The sequence below is a fragment of the Fukomys damarensis genome, unplaced genomic scaffold, assembly GCF_012274545.1.
Source record: "Fukomys damarensis isolate Sample0158 unplaced genomic scaffold, DMR_v1.0_HiC HiC_scaffold_23, whole genome shotgun sequence".
NCBI lineage: Eukaryota > Metazoa > Chordata > Mammalia > Rodentia > Bathyergidae > Fukomys > Fukomys damarensis.
This window is the reverse complement of record NW_022900935.1, coordinates 1,755,738-1,770,432: the sequence shown is the minus strand read 5'-3', so window position 1 is coordinate 1,770,432 and position 14,695 is coordinate 1,755,738. Positions and strand designations below refer to the sequence as shown.

The 14,695-nt window shown below is 42.1% G+C and overlaps 1 protein-coding gene across 3 annotated transcripts in view; it reads left to right on the top strand.

The window, feature by feature from the left end:
* Fbxo42 (F-box protein 42) overlaps positions 1–14,695 on the top strand; it is an 81,216-nt gene that overhangs the window by 18,094 nt on the left and 48,427 nt on the right. Inside the window, exon 2 of one of the 3 annotated variants that reach the window (XM_019206093.2) lies at positions 6,320–6,378. The exons of the other annotated variants lie outside the window; for them this stretch is intronic. The gene's annotated coding sequence lies outside the window, so the exon portion shown is untranslated. The remainder of the gene's footprint in view (positions 1–6,319; positions 6,379–14,695) is intronic. 3 annotated transcript variants of the gene reach the window in all.

Sequence of the window (14,695 nt, the reverse complement as noted above, 5' to 3'; positions counted from 1 at the left end):
ACACACACACATCCCTGAATCATTTGGGTCTTTTTGATCAGGAAATATGCTCTATCAGGGGTGACTAAATATCAAAGATAATGAGATATAACTGATACTATGTACTTTCTCTGCCTTTTTTATTTTTGCAGTAGTGGAGGTGGAACCCAGGCCTGCACTGAACTACATTCCCTTTTTAACTTTTTTTTGCGGGGAGCGGGTACTGGTGATTAAACCCAGGACCTTGTGCTTATAAGGCAGGTGCTGTACCACTGAGCTAAATCCCTGGCCTGCTTTTTAACTTTTTAAAAATATTGAGGTGCAATTTCCTTAAGTTGCCCAGGCTGGGCTTGAACATGGCCATCCTCCTGCCTCAGCCTCCCAGAGAGATGGGATCACAGGTAAGCACAGTACCCAGCTGGCATTTTTTGATGGGTCCTTATTAAAAGAGTGTGTCTCAGCTCAGGCTGCTGCAGATATATTTCTGCACCTTTCTGGAGCATGGCAAATCAAAGATCAAGGTGTTAGCAAGTGGGTGTCCTTTGAAGTTTCTTGTAGGCAGTTTCCCTCTCCTTGTGGGCTTAACCCTTGCTCTGGGAGGGGACAAGAGAAATGGAGAGCTGACGGCTAGTCTTTTTGTTTTCTTTTTTGAGTCAGTGTGGCCTTGAACTCAGTCCTCCCACACCAGCCTCCCGAGTGCTGGGGTACAGGCTTGAGCCCCGTAGCTCAGCCGTAAAGGGTGCTCATCCCATGGCCACTTCTCCGCTGTCGTGGCCTCCTCCAGCCTTAATAGCCTCGGAGGCCTGCCTCCCGTCATCCCATCGAGGGCCGGGGACGTAACATATAAACTCTGGGGAGCGTATTTAGCCTGGAACTGAGGTAATAAAAATCCCTCACTGGTAGTTTTATGTTTTTATGATTTCAAGGAAATTCCCAAAGGAAATGAATAGGTCTTAAGAGTTTGTTTAATAATGTGATCAAGAGCTGCATGTGGTTGTGCATACCTGTAGTCCCAGCACTTGGGAGGCTGAGACAGGAGGATTGCTGTGAATGATGATGATGATGATGATAATATATATTATTATTATTATTTGGAACCAGAAATCACATTCAGGACCTTGTGCTTGTGAGGCAGGTAGCTGCACCACTGAGCTAAATCCCCGGCCCGGCCATGAATTAATCTGAAGATATCTGGACTACATAGTGAATTTTTTCCTGGGCTGGGGATTTAGCTCAGTGGTTCCAGTGCCTGCTTTGCAAGTGCAAGGGCCCAAGTTATTATTATTATTATTTGGAACCAGAAATCACATTCAGGACCTTGTGCTTGTGAGGCAGGTAGCTGCACCACTGAGCTAAATCCCCGGCCCGGCCATGAATTAATCTGAAGATATCTGGACTACATAGTGAATTTTTTCCTGGGCTGGGGATTTAGCTCAGTGGTTCCAGTGCCTGCTTTGCAAGTGCAAGGGCCCAAGTTCGATCCCCAGTACCAGGAAAAAATCATTTTTTGGAATCAGAATTTTTTCCTAGATGTTGGTTCATTTGATTAGCAAGTTCAAGTGCAGGAAGTAGTTAGGGATTTATTTTTGTTTTAGTAAATTAACCAGTGAAGATAGATTCCTGTATACTCCCCAACTAAAGCAAATTATGTTATAGATGACTTTGGGCCCTGTAAAGCACGATGCTAAGAGGGAAAAAAAATATACTGTATTACCCCTACTCTATTCTCATGTTTTGGTACCGGGAATCAGATTCAGGGTTTTATGCTTGCCAGGCAGACGTTGTACTGCTAAGCTACATCCCTGGCCCTCCTACTGTATTCTTATAACACGGCCCAGAAGAGATCTGTGTGACTTTAGATGTGCAGAGTTTTGCCCGTGCTGAGTGAGAGGTCTATAAGTGTCCTCTACTTCAGTGTGGTTCAGACCCTGTTACCTGGAGGTGGCATCAGAGCCCAAGGTGGAGGCCCTCAGTCCTGTTTCACACGCCCATGGGAAACCTTAGGTGTTTCATGACTTCCTCCTCGGGTTTGATTAATGTGCTGTAGTGGCTCTCAGAATGTGGGGAAACACATTTGCCAGTTATTAAAAGGATATTGTGGGGGCTGGGGATTTGGCTCAGTGGTTCTGCCATCTGCCTCGCTAGCTCAAGGGCCCAAGTTTGATCCCTGGTACCAAACAAATAGACAGATGACTGAATCCTTGGGGTCAGTCTATCCTTGAACTCACTGTGTACCCCAGGATGGCCTCAAACTTGTGGTGATTCTCCTGCCTCAGCCTCCTGAGAATTATAAGTCTATGTCCTCATACCCAGTGAGAGATGTTGTCTTTAAAAAAAATAAATAAAAAGTCATGTCCTACTTCAGTTTATGTGAGGAATGCAAGCTTATTTTGTCATTAAAAAATCAGTACTTTACCTCCCACCAGGCTAAATACCATATGATATTTTAATAATGGTAGCAAGACATTTGATAAACTTTTAATATCTATTTACGATTTTAAATCATTTTGATTCAAATCAATTGAAATTGCTGAAATGCTGCAAGTGAAAGTACACATTGGAGAAGTGACCATGGAAGGCCAGTGGACTTTACCTGGTGAGAGTGTACAGCCCCAAGCTGCCCTCCCGGGCGTGCACAACCGCTGCTAAACAGGAAGACAGTTGCGTGGCAGTGTTAAATACAACAGTAGAAAATAATCAGGTACTTTATTGGAAGGGAATTATTTTTAGAAACATTACCAGTTGCATTTTTATGTATGTATAAGGGAACTAGTTTTGATATAAAATGTACTGTTACAGTCAAGGAGGTTTGAAAGCTGCTGCTCTAGATAATGTAGATAATGATAATTACTTCATAAGAGCCAAGCATTGGAACCAGTAGTAGAATGAATAAATTACAGCGCGTCCATACAAAGAATCTCTGTACCACAGTGAAAACAAGTTCCAGCTGTAGCCCACAACCATGCAGCATATTGTGTAGGAATAGTATATTCTTCAGCGATGTGCTTTTGAGGCAAACCTATAAAGAGAAGCAGAAGTGATAGCAGCGTAGTGAGTCTTCCTTCTGGTTGGTCACAGAGGGAGAACGATGAGGATATGGTGGACGTGCGGAGTCCTGAAGGCCCTGGTGAAGCCCTTCCTCCTTTCTACATTTTTAAAATGTTTTTGTTCCCCCCCACCAACCCCGTACTGGGGATTGAACTCAGGACCTTGTGCTTGCCAGGCAGGCACAGTGCCACTGAGCTACATCCCTAGCCCTTTACTTTTTTTGTTTTGTACCAGGCATGGAACTCAGGACCTTACGCTTGTGAGGCAGGCAGCATCACCACTAAGCTAAATCCCTGGCCTTCTACTTTATTTTTTGAGACAGTCTCTGTGTGTAGTCCACACTGGCCTCAAACTCCTGATCACCCAATCTCAGCAGGTGTGCATCACTGTGCTCAGTTTATTCAGTTTTCTAACTTGGATATGGGTATACAAGGTTTTTGTTTTGTATGAATCTATTTATTTTGGTTTATTTTGTTTTTTGGTACTGGGGATTGAACTCGGGACCTTTTGCTTGTAAAGCAGGTGGCAGAACCACTGAACTAAATCCCCGTCCCCCTGTGTGTATTTATTTTGGAGATGGGGTCTTGCTATGTTCAGGCTGGCCTTGAACTCACAGCAACTCTCCTGTCTCAGCCTCCCAAGTACTGGGACTATAGGTGTGCACTCCCATGCCTGGCTAGTTTTTGTTTTTTTGTTTTGTTGTTTTTTTGAGATAGGGTCTCACTATGTAGTTGAGACTGACCTGGAACTCACTATATAGCCCGGGCTGGTCTCGAACTCACAGGGATCCTCCTGCCTCAGCCTCCCGAGTGCTGGGATTACAGGCGTGTGCCACCATGCCCGGCTTAGTTTTTGTTTTTTTTGAGATAAAGACTTGAGTATAGTCCAGGCTGGCTTTGAACTCTCAGGGTAACTTAGGCTGGTCACAAACTGGAGATCTTCCTGCTTTGGGATTAAAGGTCTGTGCTGGGATTACAGGGGTATACCACCATGCCTGGCTGGCTATTTTATTGTTTATTAAAAACTATATTCTAAATATCTTAATAAAATATATAAAATATGCATAACATAGAATTTTCATTTTAATCTTTTTTTATTGACAGGCCTAAGAATTGAGTCCAGAGCCTTTGCTTGCTTATTTTGTTTTTCGTTTTGTTTTGGTAGGTAACAGCGATTGAACTCAGGACCTTGCCCCCTGCAAGGCAGGTAGTAGCACCGCTGAGCTAAATCCCCAGCCCCAGAGATTTTTTAAAAATTGAGAGAGCCTTCCTAAATTACTAACTTGGTAAATCTAGGCTTAACTTTAGGATCTCTTGCCTCTGTCTCTCAGTGCTGGAATTACAGGCATGGGCCACCATAACTGGCTCCTTTTCTTTTTTTCTTCTCTACTGGTTATTCAGTCCAGGGTCTTCTCACTTTTCTGTATCCCCAGCTATTTTTGATTTATTTTGAGATGGCTTTCGCTAGGTCACTGTGTTGTCCAAGTTCAGCTTGAACTTGTGGTTCTCCTGGGATTACAGGTGTATCCCCCCCATGCCTGGCTCTAGCTTCAGTTGTGTTTTTGTTTGCTTTGTTTTGTTTTGTCTTTTCTTTCTTTCTGACAGGGTCTCCTTATGTAGCCCAGGGGGGCCTCAAACTTGCAGCAATCCTCCTGCCTCAGCCTCCTGAGTACTGGGACTACAGGCACACACCACCACACTAGCTTCAGTTTTACATATTTTAGTGGCAGTAGTACACTCACATTGTACAACCATCAGCACCATCCATCCTAAGAGTTTTTCGTTCTTGGAACAAAAGCCTTACATTTGTGATCCTCCTGCACACTGGGATTACAGGTGTACCACCATGCCAGGTATTTAATTTTTGATGATCTCTGCACTGTTTCCACAGCAGCAACACCTCTATACAGCTTTTCTGTTTTGTTTTGTTTTTGGTACCAGGATCAAACTTGGGATCTTATGCTTGTGAGGCAGGTGGTGGAACCACTGAGCTAAATCCCCAGTGTGTTTTTTGTTTTGTTTTATTTTTGAAGACTCTATACGGCTTCGGATGTGTGATATATTTGGCTCTTACAAATTAATTTTTAAAAGGCAGAGACTGTTTTTGTCTTCCCCAGAGATGATATTTAATTCAATGTATGTTTCTCTTACTTTTCCTTTTTTTATTCTATTTTTCTGTTTTGTTTTCATTTTTTTTGAGACAGGGTCTCACTATGTAGTTGAGACTAACCTGGAACTCACTATGTAGCCCAAGCTAGTCTCGACCTCACAGTGATCCTCCTGCCTCAGCCTCCTGAGTACTGGGATGACAGGCGTGTGCCACGACGCCTGGCTATTCTATTTTTCTATTTTTATTCTATTTTTGTGATTGAACCCAGGGCCTCCTGCACACTAGGCAGTTCCTCCATTACTGAACTGTATCCCCAGCTCTTTTGTTTATTGATTTATTTTTAAGACAAGGTCTTGTTAAATTGTCCGAGACAGCCACAAACTTGGGATCCTTATACCTCAGCCACTCAGAAGGTTTACAGGCGTGCACCTCCATTTCCAGCATCTAGATAATTTTTATGCATATATGTATATATGGTACATTTATACATTTATGTATATGTGGGTATATAATAGGATGTTAATCATTATTTTGTATTTTTTGCAGACTAGTTGTGTTGATAGTCTTTTCATGTCAGTGTATTCTGAAAGTCATTTCATAAAATATTGGATATAAAAAATAAAGAAAATGGGCTGGGATTTGGCTCAGTGGTTCTGCCGCCTGCCTCAGAAGTGCAAGGGCCTGAGTTTGATCATCGGTACCAATAAATAAATAATAAATAAAATACTGGATAGTTAAATTCTGCAGTTTGGATATAGTGTAATTTATGTAGTTATTCTCCCATTAATGGACACAAGATTTGTAAGTTTTTGTCATTGCAGGGGAGATAAACCTCTCTGCATACATTTTTGAGCACATGTTTAGATATTTGTGTTAGAAATCTACCTGAAAATTACTTTGCTGAGCACCAAATCCCAGGTTTTGTGCATTGTAAATGGACAAATTTTGCCAGTCTAGTATGTGTTTCAATTTTTTCCTTTCTCTGTTTGCTTTCTGCTTGTGCAGCAGCAGAAATGCCTGTGTAGGGTAAGAAGATGTACTATATTGTATTAAAGGAAATGTAGAATCAAAAGTAGAAGCTGTCTTTATAGTCTTTTAAATATGCGAAACATGTCCTGATGCAGAATTGATTATATGAGTGATGTGCATTAAATTAATAAAAATATTCCTTTCATTGAAACAGATCTGCAGTGGACGAACGAACCAGAAAGATGCCGTCCTTAAAACTGAACCCGTGAAATGGTGACTGTTTTAGTCATTTCTGACCCAGGGGAATCTTGTTTTCCTTTATTTCACTTGATTCCTCTGAATTTGAGAAGTTTTCTAACTTATATAATTTTGGAATGAGGTTTGGACTTTTTAAAATTTTTAATTTAATTTTTTAAAAGTAGCATAAAATAGCATATTGCCTGAGAACCTAATATTTAAAACTTTTAGCTTCTGTGGAAAGTTATGAACTGTATTGGTTTGATTGTAATACCTTTAGTAACAATAATAAAGCTTGATATAATTGATTGCAGTTTAAAAGATAAAAGTAAAAAAGGCGTTTAAACAGTTAAACTTTGGTAATAATAGAGATCTTCAGAATTTAGTGAGAAGCTGGGCGTGGTGGTGCGCACACCTGTGATCCAGCACTCTGGCAGGTTGAGACAGAAGGATTGTTAAGTTTGAGGCCTACTTGGACAACTTGGAAAACTGCCTCAAAATTTAAAACAGGACTGGGGCTGGGTATAGAGCCCAGTGGCACAGTGCCTGCCTTGGCAAGTGTAAGGTCCTGAGCTTGATTCCCGGTAGCCCAAAAATGGTGTGGGGAGGGGGCGGCGCTGAGAATATAGCTCAGTGAAAAGTCCCTGGGTTTAATGCCCAAGTACTGCAAAAAAAAAAAAGGGTCTCACTATGTAGTTGAGACTGACCTGGAACTCACTATGTAACCCAGGCTGCTCTTGAACTCACAGGGATCCTCCTGCCTCAGCCTCTCAAGTGCTGGGATTACAGGCGTGTGCTACCATGCCTGGCAAATTTTTATTTTTTTTTAGAGAGAGACTCAAGCAAAACAAAATTGACCTGCCAACTGAGGAAAAGAGCAGTTCATCTATTTCTAGAAGAACAGGTTGCATTCATGTTTGCTAGATGCATTGTACTTTGGCCAATAGCCACTGTACTTGTAAAGTTTTTGTAGAGTTAGAAAATGGTTTTCCAGCACAGCTGAGGAACAGTTGCGTTTTTGTTGTTTTATTCTGAGACAGAATCTTGCTGTTTGCTGAGGCTGGCCTTGGACTCGTGACCCTAGGGCCTCAGATCCCGGGTCGCTGAGTTTTCAGGTCTGCACCATTGCTCCTGGAAAAACAGATGGTTCTATTTATTTATTTTTTTTGGTACTGGGTATCAAACTCAGGACGTTGAGCTTTCAAGGCAGGTGGGAGCACCGTTGAGCTAAATTCCTGGCCCCAGACAGTTTTTAATTTTTTTTGTTTTAGTATCAGAGATCAAACTCTGGTTCTTGAACTTGCTAGACAGGCGGCAATACCACTGAGCTAAATCCCCAGGTTAATTTTCATTCACCTAATAATCGATTATATATTTGTGTTAAAAATAAAATTCAAGCCGGGCGTGGTGGCACATGCCTGTAATCCCAGCACTCAGGAGACTGAGGCAGGAGGCGTGTCACATGTTTCAGGCCAGCCCTTGCTACATAGTGAGACCCTGCCTCAAAACAAAACAAAAAAAATAAACAAACATTCAGCTCTTACAAAATAAACATTTGACCAATAAAGGTCCTTTATCCTTTTTTTAAAGCGAATTAAACATTTTGTTGAACCTAGAATATGTGGTCCTTCATATCAAAATTTTAGAACCTAGAGTGTGTGCCTTTGATTATTGAAGTCTGTACTTTTCCTTGACCTTTTATACCTTGTATGATAAACCCCTGTTTACTATATGCTATAGACTGTTACGTATGGCTAAGGAGAGCAGCTCTGAAAACTGCTCCATTTCCATGACTTGTGTGAGTTATATGACACTTTCATTCTCTATCAATCACTGTAAAGAATGGTAAGAAAGTACATTAATGTGTTGCCATTAAAAACAACAAAAAAACCTCCAGTTGATATCTGTTATTAAATTTGGAGTGCTTTGTAGAAACAGCTTAGAATTTGTGTCAGAATAGCTCACAGCTTGCTAATAGCAACAGTAGCTAGGCCAGATTATTCTGTTCTTAGACCTTTTCTTTTTCTGTCAAAATATTCACTGTCAGGAAGTAAGGAGTCTCCAGATTTATGAGCTTTCTGTTAATGTAGATAGATCAAATACTAAATAATATTAATTAGTATGTGTGTTTGGTCAAAACAGCCTCTGAATACAAAATGGTTTTTGTTATTTTCTCCCAAAGTTAATTCTGAATCCCAGTTAAAGCCAGGCATGGTGGTGCACAGCATGAGGAGTGGGGAGGCTGAGGCAAGAGAATCGCTGTGAGCTTGAGGCCAGCCTTGGCTACATAGTGAGTTCAAGGCCAGCCTGAACTGCATCGTGTGACCCTGTCTCAAATACACAAACAAATAATACCAATTAACGAAATAATGATTTGAAAATCTTTTATTCCTCTTCCTCGCCATTTGATTCTCTGACATCTTGCTTATCAAAGCTCAGCTCAGATGCTTGCCCCGAGGCTCTCTTCTCTTATAAACATTTGTGCTGTAGGTCATTTATTACATGATGTTCTGTGTTGCTGTTATTTACCATGTGTCTTCAGCTCTTCAGAGCAGACAGTGCCATGTTCTATTTGTGTGCCTTGGGTGCAATCTAAGCACATATTTTTCCATATAGCAAACATACTGTTGCTGTTTGTTGATGTAGGACATAATTTTATGTTTTATCACTTTTTTACTTTTCATAACTTGTATGTTTGAATTGGTTCAATGATAATGGTAACGATGGTGTCATGTATTATCCTCTTAGAAAAACATTACAGTGTGATCTTTTATACATCTCTCCTTCAACAGTAATTTATATTTTCAAGAGTAGCACTTTGTACTGCTTTAGGTCACGTCAGTGCCCCTAAGGTGAAACTTCTTGAGTTCATAAAGGAATCCGGGTGAGGCACCTTCAGAAGCCCTCGTGCTGATGGATGTCGTGGGTGCTTTCATTCATTCACCCCTTTACTCATCTGTCCCAGGGCTTTGCTATGCAGCCCAGGCTGACCTTGAACTCGCACTGTCCGCCTGCCTCAGCGTCCCAAGTGCTGGGATTACGGACATTTGCCACCACTTCTGGCCCAACTTTTATAAAGATGTATTTGCTCCAAAAGGATTGTCAGATGTTTAGCTGTTTTAGGGATGAAAGGCACAAATTCATCAAATATTGTACCAAAATCCCACAGTGGCTTTTATTTATATGTGTAATAAAGTAATTTTGTTCCCATCTTGAATTTCTTCCAGTGCACTGAGAGTTGTTTGCTGATACTTGCTATATTTTTACAGAACCCTTATGAAGTAGGCAGGGAACTTTCCTTAGGAATAGGAAGGTTTTCCTTTCTTTCTTTTTCTGATACTGGGATCGAACTCAGGCCCTTTTGTTTGCAAGGCAGGCACAGAACCACTGAGCTAAATCCCTGGCCTTAAGTTTTCCTTTTTTAATGGGTGTAACTTACTCTGATTCACACAGTCCTAGTCTCAGAATCTTACCCTTAATTCGTAGGGTACTTGGATGTGAGGCATTGCTTTGGGGATGTGACGTAGTGGTAGGGTGCTTGCCTGTTATGTATGAGACGCTGAGTTGGATCCCAGCACTGCTAAGAAATGAAGAAAGGAAAGGAGGGGATGAGAGAGGGAAGGGAGTGTTGAACATTTAATTAGATTTACTGTAGTAGTTTTTCAGAAAAATCCTGGAACAATTAAATGTTTTGCAGCACCATTTTTGCCTGTTGACTTGGCAGAGGTGACTGGGTGGGGGTCCTGAGCCTGGCAGGCCAGTGCCTGAAAGGCAGAATTCAAGTGGGCAGAGAAGTGTGTGTGTGTGTGTGTGTGTGTGTGTGTGTATTTTTTTTGTCTCATTGAGTTTATTGGTACATTTTAGGCATACAGTAGTTACATTCATCATTGGGATCTTGTACCTTTACATGACAAGTCTTGGTTCTCATTTTTTCCCCTTGTCCCTGCCCTCCCTTCACCCCGTTCTACCCTCCCCATTTACAAACACTTTATTTCCATTTTTTCATTTTCTCATATTTTTTAATTTTCCCTTATTCCCTTTCCCCTACCCTTTCCACTTTCCCTACACCTTTAGCCCTTTTCTTCCTATTTCACATTGTCAATTATATCATTAGGATCTTATGTACTATTACAATTTTTCACACCAGGGAAACTATTGGTATTCACACATGTGTGACTTATTTATTTCACTTAGGAGTATATCCTCAATATGTATCCGTTGTCCTATGAATGACTCTAATTTCTCATTCTTTATGGCTGAGTAGTATTCCTTTTTTTGGGTACCGGGGATCGAACTCGGGTCCTTGCACTTGTGAGGGAGACTGCAGAACCACTGAGCTAAATCCCTGGCCCAATACTCCATTTTATAGAAAAACCACATCTTTTTCATCCAGTCAGGCAGAGAAGTACACTAATTCTGCCAGTAAACTTTCTTGGCAGCACCCAGTGACACAGAAAAGGTAGACCTGCCATCTGCAGGATGTAGTAACGGTGTGATTTCTATTATGAAGTAATGTGAGATCAGCGGTATGTGTTCTGAGTAGAAAAGCCAGAGACTCTAGTATCGAATGGTCTTGGCTTCCAGGAGCTGGAGTCTGGTGAGCTGACTTCAGTTTGTGTCTTTTCTCAGACTCAGTCACTGTGTGGAAAATGAGAAGGTACAGCGCAAATGTGAAAGGTGAGGAAGATTTCTTTGAAGCAGTTTCACGAAAACTGCATTCATTAAGTGAATACATCTTATATGTGAAATGTTTGCTGCAGCTTCTTTTGGCATGAAAACAAGAAAAACTCCGCTTTACAATGCCTCTGTGTCCTTAGGGAGTGTGAGTGGTGATTTCATTACCGAATCATGGAAAAGAGAACGAAGGCTGTGCAGCTTGGCCCTGGGCCTGTGATTCTGGAGCGATGGCACCTGAGCCCACCTGGTGCCTTCTCCTCGGCGTCGGTGCTCAGGGGCCTGCGTCACCACGGCTCGTTGGATGGGGGAAACTGCTCACAGTGAGCTCACACTAGTGTCAGTGCCTTTAAGCCTGCTAATTGTACTGTTAAAACTTCAGGAAAGGGAGTAAGTTGTTTTATTGAATCAGCCTTTATTTTGCTTGGGGAAAAATAATGTAAATGACCTTTCAAAACTTCCACTGATTCCTTTTGTTCTGTTCCTATTTATTTATTTATTTTATTGTAGTAATGGGGATCGAACTCAGGCCCTTACGCTTGCAAGGCAGGCGGCGGAACCACTGGGCCAAATCCCAGTTTGTTCTGAAATGGAACTTTGGCTCACAATCTGCCAAGACATGTGCAGGGGCAGCACTGTATTTGAGGTGGTATTTAATTAAAATGGGAACAGGGTAGCCAGACTTAGGGAGTCTGTTTTCTTTAGACTCTTGCTGAATTGTAGAGCAATGAGGAGTGATAAGAAGGTCAGTCCATTAGGGAAAGCGGTGGGATGTGGTACTGTGCAGGGGCATGAATTAGAAGGGATGTTGAAATTGTAGGTTTTTTCCAATATTAAGAAAGGCACCCTTTCATTGAGGGGAGGCATAAACACATTGCTGATTTTTATTTTCCATTTTTTTAAATTTAAATTTTTCACATTTCCCCATCTTTATTGTGGTTGACAGTGGGGTTTTCCTTCACCCGAGTTCTTCAGTCTTCAGAGATAGAGTACTTCGAGGCCTTTGCTCCTCGTCGAGCTCTGTTCAAAGCTGGAAAGGTGAAATGAAGACTGACAGTGTCCCGTCAGCCCTGCTGCAGCTCGCTTGTGCTCAGTTCGCCCACTTTACTTTCCGTTTTGCGTGACTGTACTTTTTCGGACGGGACGGAAGGCTGGAAAGGGGAAGATCTGTTAATCGTAAGGCCTTCCTCTGGCAAGTTAAGCACACTGAAAACCATCTCACTCAAATAGGGCAGAAAAAGGCCTAAGACCCTTTGTCTAATAGAATTTCAGCAAGCTCACTGTAGTCCTCTTATTTTGGGAAATGAAGGGAAATGGAGCCCTCTTGCTGCTACTGCCTCTCCCTTCCACCCCCAAGAGGATTTAGGCCATTCCAGTACTGAGAAGCCACCGATGTCTGTGATCACCGAGTCCAGAAGCCACTTCACTGAGACACATTTGGAGTATCGCTAGTTGTGAGATAATTGGGTAGATAAATAATCTTTGGAAGCAGTGAGTTTTGATTCATGTTTCCAATTTTCCTTAATTGATCATTCTTCCAATTTTTAAAGATGTGCATAATTAGTATATTAGTTATAGGAGTGGTAGACATGAGGTAGAAGGTTCTGCTAGAGGGGATGCTGGATATTTGTAATGCAGGGTAGCATAGTAATGCTCTGGGTAGAAGTATATCGAGAAGGTGAGTAAATATTAAAGATAACAAAGTAGGGCTGGGGATTTAGCTCAGTGGTTCCGCCGCCTGCCTTGCAACCACAAGGACCCGAGTTCAATTCCTGGTACCAAAAAAAAAAAAAAAAAAAAAACCCAAAAAACAAAGTAGAGGGCAGGGGTTTTAGCTCAATGGTGCTGCCGTTGCCTGCCTTACAAGTGCACGGTCCTGAGTTCGATGCTTGGTACCCAAAAAACAAGGTAGAAGTCAGTTGTGGTAGCTCGTGTCTGTTGATCCCAGCACTCAGGAGGTTCATCAGTTCAGGGCCAAGCTGAGCTACACAGGCCCTGTCTAATCTCTACTCCCTCCCCAGAATAACTCAAGAAAGGACTTGAGCTGGTGGCGCAGTGGCACATACCTCTAATCCCAGCTGCTTGGGAAACTGAGGCAGGAAGCATGCAAGCTAGAGAGGCTGGCCTGGGCGAACAGCAAGACCTTGTCTCAAAAATAAAAGTGCCTGGAGCGTGTCCCAGTACAGAAGAGAAGAGGCTTGCTGCCAATCTGTAGGGCATGCAGCTGACACTGTGAGCCCCTGTAGAGTCAGCCTCAACTTGGGAGCCAAGGCCGTGTGCTGAGCGCAGCCGTGTACAGAAGCTTCGCCCTGGGCCTTCTGCCCCGTGATACCCCAGGTTCCTCTCGCTCGGTTTGGTCTGCATCACGGTACGATTTCTCATTAAAGCTTTTTCATTCCTAATTCTGTTTAACATCTGCTTCCTGCAGAATCTAACTTGGGACCCAGTTCTTACATATACTGACCTGTTTTATTAACACGATGTGGTCTTTCTAGAAAATTTAGGGAATGTAGAAAACACAAAAGAAAAATTTTAAATGGCCTATAGTATTTCCCCTAAAAGTGACTAGTGATGATAATAGTTTATTTTGGCAGACTTTAGAGAAGTGCAGCCCAGTAAATTTTTCATAGAACACATCCATGTAACCAGTACCCAATCGGGAAACAGAACTTGACCAGTATTTAGAAACTTTTTACAGTTGCCAAAGGTAACCACTATCCTCACTTATTAACAGCATAAATGAGTTCACCTGGTTTTGAGCTTGATGTGCGTGTAGTCACTCAGTATGTATATGCTTTGACTTGCACAGCATTATGTCTGAGATTATCTGTGTGTTGTGTGGACCTGTCATTCTTGGCCCTATAGTATTCTATTGTGTGAGTGCACCATGGTTTAACTGTTTTTTTCTTGAGACGGGGTCTCATCTATGTAGTTCATGCTGGCCTTAAAATCACTGTAGCTCAGGCTGGCCTCAAACTCCTGGCGGTCTTCCTGCTTTAGTCTCCAGAGCACTGGGCACGCCTGACATTCTAGTCATCACCTTCTTCACCTTTTTTATTTTTGAGGCGGGGGGGTCTCACTATGTAGTCTAGGCTGGCCTGGACCTTGCGGTGATCCTCCCGCCTCAGCCTCCTGTGTATGTGTGCCACCACACTCAGCTTTTTTGTTTTTTGATAACAGTCTGTGTATACCAGGTTGGCCTTGGGCTAGTAATCCTTCTGCTTAAGCCTCTCAAGTACGAGGGTTACTGCCATATGCCACCATTCTGTTCTGTGATTGATGGGCATTTGGGTTTGTTTCTTTATTGCCTGGATTTGTTATGCTATTTCCTGTTGTAAATATTGTTTTATACTGTTATTTGGTATTTTATCCAGTGAATGTCTATTATTGGAACGTTATCCTCTTAAATGAATTATCTTGTTTAAAAAGCTAGAAAAGCTGTTTTATTTTTTGCAGTACTGGGGAGCAAGTGCAAATACATGTGCATACTAGGCAAGCATTCTATTGCCCAAAGCATGTTTTTGTTTGGTTGGTTGGTTTTTGCGACTTGGTCTTCCTCTGTACCTCAGGTTGCTCTTGCATTGGTGATCCTCCTCCTGTCTCAGCCTCCCAAGTGCTGGGATTACAGGTTTGTTCTTCTGTGCCCAGCTTCCAAAAACTCTTAATCCCCACCTTGGTT